Genomic DNA, 5,000 nt, shown 5'->3' with positions numbered 1-5,000 from the left:
AGTCAAAGACACAGGTCTCACACAAGCATAGAATTGGAGCGCCGCCTCTAATAAGCCAAAGGTGCATCCTGACGTGACAAATCTGATCATGTCACAAGCATTCACTTACTATAATCACTATCAACGAACCTGCCGCCCCCGCCCCCCCCCTACACCTTTCCTTACAACAACGTGTAACCTAACCTAACCTAACCTAACCTATGTTGTACCTTAACCTAACCTATGTTGTACCTTAACCTAACCTATGTTGTACCTTAACCTAACCTATGTTGTACCTTAACCTAACCTATGTTGTACCTTAACCTAACCTATGTTGTACCTTAACCTAACCCATGTTGTACCTTAACCTAACCCATGTTGTACCTTAACCTAACCCATGTTGTGCCTTAACCTAACCCATGTTGTGCCTTAACCTAACCCATGTTGTGCCTTAACGTAACCCATGTTGTGCCTTAACGTAACCCATGTTGTGCCTTAACCTAACCCACGTTGTGCCTTAACGTAACCCACGTTGTGCCTTAACGTAACCCACGTTGTGCCTTAACGTAACCCACGTTGTGCCTTAACGTAACCCACGTTGTGCCTTAACGTAACCCACGTTGTGCCTTAACGTAACCCACGTTGTGCCTTAACGTAACCCACGTTGTGCCTTAACGTAACCCACGTTGTGCCTTAACGTAACCCACGTTGTGCCTTAACGTAACCCACGTTGTGCCTTAACGTAACCCACGTTGTGCCTTAACGTAACCCACGTTGTGCCTTAACCTAACCCACGTTGTGCCTTAACCTAACCCACGTTGTCCCCTAACCTAACCCACGTTGTCCCCTAACCTAACCCACGTTGTCCCCTAACCTAACCCACGTTGTCCCCTAACCTAACCCATGTTGTCCCCTAACCTAACCCATGTTGTCCCCTAACCTAACCCATGTTGTCCCCTAACCTAACCCATGTTGTCCCCTAACCTAACCCATGTTGTCCCCTAACCTAACCCATGTTGTCCCCTAACCTAACCCATGTTGTCCCCTAACCTAACCCATGTTGTGCCCTAACGTAACCCACGTTGTGCCCTAACGTAACCCACGTTGTGCCTTAACGTAACCCACGTTGTGCCTTAACGTAACCCACGTTGTGCCTTAACGTAACCCACGTTGTGCCTTAACGTAACCCACGTTGTGCCTTAACGTAACCCACGTTGTGCCTTAACGTAACCCACGTTGTGCCTTAACGTAACCCACGTTGTGCCTTAACGTAACCCACGTTGTGCCTTAACGTAACCCACGTTGTCCGCTAACGTAACCCACGTTGTCGCCTAAACCTGCTCTGTAATTGTTATACGACTCGTTCAATTAGTGTAGTGTTGCCCACCCGCAACCCTCGCAATATAGTTCGCTACTCGCACTGCCCGCTCCCCTGTGTATCGCTTCATGTTAAACACCTTGCAAGTCTTGCTGACTTTCCACATGCTCCTGCTGTACACTGTTATGTGGATGGCAGCAGGACGTACATGCCGCCCCCCCCCCCACCCCTCCCCACGTCCCCACCTTGCCCCCTGCCTTCGCAAGCTGGTTGGTGAGAAGTTTGCATGTTCAATGCCCTTCGCATGCGACGTACTCAGGCTACGTTGTGGTGCGGCCTGTGTCAACTGTCCGCTGATGTCGTACGCATAAACCACAATCTGTACTGCACATTCGTCCTTATGTACTGAATGATACATCGTGGCACATGTGTGACCGTACAACGACTGCGCCCAAAAACGGCGGACCATACAGTGCAAATATTGTGCACGCAGCTACGTGTCGTCTCCCTATGAGAGCTGGATTGCAGTGTGGTACGCCATAGAGACGTGTGGGAGGAACGGACGCCGTGGATGGCGATCAGCATGAGCTGTGTGTTGATGTATTCGGACCTAGTCGTCTCTCCTCAAACACCGTGATAGCATGGTGCACCGCGTTCCATATCTGCGACATGCTACAGAGGCCGGTTGACAGTCATTCGAGCAATGGACATCGCATACGTACGGGGGCCACCTTCCACGTATTGTCTAGGCGTGCACATTTTGTTGCGTGTATGTGGGCAGACGTAGTGTGGCGTGACACCTGACACAGGCATGCAATAATCGTTGAAGTTGCTAATGGCGATGGACGCCTACGTTTGCTGGTGAAGTTACGCAAATGAAGAAATGGTAACCCGTTGTGGTGCGGTTGTTCTCGCTAGGGGTGAATCGGTGATGGCGACGATAGGTTGAGGTACTAACCGGTTGTTCCAGCGATACCCACCATGCCGATGAAACTGAACGGCATCTGGGTGTGAAGCGATACGCGGCGGTGGCTGGGTGGGACCGTCCCCGGCCGGTGAGGGGGCGCCTCCCGGCGTGCTGGCCGCGCGGTGCGTGGGCGCACGCGCTACAGCCGGCTGGTGGGGGCGGCCAGTGGCAGGCGCGCCGGCCGACGGACGCGGCAGGCGTCGCAGCTGCGCGCCGGCGCACCCTGCGCGCGGCGCCGTGCGGCCAAAGTAGGTCCTCGCGGGCCCGGTGCGAAGCGCGGTGGACATCTTCAGTGTGCTGGTCCGATTGAGGACTGTGTGCGTTGAGGATGCGCCGCCGCCCGGCGCTCGGCGCCGCGACGCCGTCTGCTGCTCGGTCGCCCCAGCGGTTCTCGCTGGTGGTTTGTATCGCAGCTGTGCGGATGTGTTGGCGCGTGCGCTGTGCTGGGAGAGTTCGCTTCGGCACCCAAGTGGGGCTTTTGTCCTTCTGTGGCGCTGGCGTTGGAGCTGCCGGTCACCGTAGGTGGCGCGTGTTGTCTCCCGCCGGCAATGCCACGACAGCACGCTCCCGGGCCTCTGTCGGCAGCGGCAAGCTCAGTTGGGAGCACGGGTGGTCGCACCGAAAGCGTCTACTCGCCTAACTCCGGGCGATTGCGCCTCTCTCGAACCCGACCAAGTACTTGGGACGGCGCTGCGCGCCGCCGGGACCTGAGAGGGTTTCGAGGTGTATTGTGCAGGGGAGCTCAGCCTCCTCCTGTTTGCAGAATGATTGAGCGGACGCTTGCGTGTTCGCGCGGGCCCCCGGGACACACTCCCGGGCGGCCGGCTGCTCAGCTCTAGTTGACGCAGCTCCCTGGTTGATCCTGCCAGTAGTCATATGCTTGTCTCAAAGATTAAGCCATGCATGTCTCAGTACAAGCCGCATTAAGGTGAAACCGCGAATGGCTCATTAAATCAGTTATGGTTCCTTAGATCGTACCCACGTTACTTGGATAACTGTGGTAATTCTAGAGCTAATACATGCAAACAGAGTCCCGACCAGAGATGGAAGGGACGCTTTTATTAGATCAAAACCAATCGGTCGGCTCGTCCGGTCCGTTTGCCTTGGTGACTCTGAATAACTTTGGGCTGATCGCACGGTCCTCGTACCGGCGACGCATCTTTCAAATGTCTGCCTTATCAACTGTCGATGGTAGGTTCTGCGCCTACCATGGTTGTAACGGGTAACGGGGAATCAGGGTTCGATTCCGGAGAGGGAGCCTGAGAAACGGCTACCACATCCAAGGAAGGCAGCAGGCGCGCAAATTACCCACTCCCGGCACGGGGAGGTAGTGACGAAAAATAACGATACGGGACTCATCCGAGGCCCCGTAATCGGAATGAGTACACTTTAAATCCTTTAACGAGTATCTATTGGAGGGCAAGTCTGGTGCCAGCAGCCGCGGTAATTCCAGCTCCAATAGCGTATATTAAAGTTGTTGCGGTTAAAAAGCTCGTAGTTGGATTTGTGTCCCACGCTGTTGGTTCACCGCCCGTCGGTGTTTAACTGGCATGTATCGTGGGACGTCCTGCCGGTGGGGCGAGCCGAAGGCGTGCGACCGCCCCGTGCGTGCTCGTGCGTCCCGAGGCGGACCCCGTTGAAATCCTACCAGGGTGCTCTTTATTGAGTGTCTCGGTGGGCCGGCACGTTTACTTTGAACAAATTAGAGTGCTTAAAGCAGGCAAGCCCGCCTGAATACTGTGTGCATGGAATAATGGAATAGGACCTCGGTTCTATTTTGTTGGTTTTCGGAACCCGAGGTAATGATTAATAGGGACAGGCGGGGGCATTCGTATTGCGACGTTAGAGGTGAAATTCTTGGATCGTCGCAAGACGAACAGAAGCGAAAGCATTTGCCAAGTATGTTTTCATTAATCAAGAACGAAAGTTAGAGGTTCGAAGGCGATCAGATACCGCCCTAGTTCTAACCATAAACGATGCCAGCCAGCGATCCGCCGCAGTTCCTCCGATGACTCGGCGGGCAGCCTCCGGGAAACCAAAGCTTTTGGGTTCCGGGGGAAGTATGGTTGCAAAGCTGAAACTTAAAGGAATTGACGGAAGGGCACCACCAGGAGTGGAGCCTGCGGCTTAATTTGACTCAACACGGGAAACCTCACCAGGCCCGGACACCGGAAGGATTGACAGATTGATAGCTCTTTCTTGATTCGGTGGGTGGTGGTGCATGGCCGTTCTTAGTTGGTGGAGCGATTTGTCTGGTTAATTCCGATAACGAACGAGACTCTAGCCTGCTAACTAGTCGCGTGACATCCTTCGTGCTGTCAGCGATTACTTTTCTTCTTAGAGGGACAGGCGGCTTCTAGCCGCACGAGATTGAGCAATAACAGGTCTGTGATGCCCTTAGATGTTCTGGGCCGCACGCGCGCTACACTGAAGGAATCAGCGTGTCTTCCTAGGCCGAAAGGTCGGGGTAACCCGCTGAACCTCCTTCGTGCTAGGGATTGGGGCTTGCAATTGTTCCCCATGAACGAGGAATTCCCAGTAAGCGCGAGTCATAAGCTCGCGTTGATTACGTCCCTGCCCTTTGTACACACCGCCCGTCGCTACTACCGATTGAATGATTTAGTGAGGTCTTCGGACTGGTACGCGGCATTGACTCTGTCGTTGCCGATGCTACCGGAAAGATGACCAAACTTGATCATTTAGAGGAAGTAAAACTCGTAACAAGGTTTCCGTAGG

The 5,000-nt window shown here is 54.0% G+C and overlaps 1 non-coding gene across 1 annotated transcript in view; it reads left to right on the top strand.

Moving 5' to 3' along the window:
• The first annotated feature begins 3,113 nt into the window (after nt 1-3,113).
• The window catches only part of LOC124774280, a 1,909-nt gene continuing 22 nt past the window's right edge, over nt 3,114-5,000 (top strand). The window contains exon 1 of the ribosomal RNA XR_007015268.1: nt 3,114-5,000. This exon is cut by the window's right edge and continues 22 nt beyond it. This is a non-coding gene — a ribosomal RNA (small subunit ribosomal RNA).

This window comes from Schistocerca piceifrons, unplaced genomic scaffold, assembly GCF_021461385.2.
Source record: "Schistocerca piceifrons isolate TAMUIC-IGC-003096 unplaced genomic scaffold, iqSchPice1.1 HiC_scaffold_961, whole genome shotgun sequence".
NCBI classification, from domain to species: domain Eukaryota; kingdom Metazoa; phylum Arthropoda; class Insecta; order Orthoptera; family Acrididae; genus Schistocerca; species Schistocerca piceifrons.
Note: the sequence above shows the minus strand (reverse complement) of the source record. Positions and strands in the feature narration are given on the sequence as shown.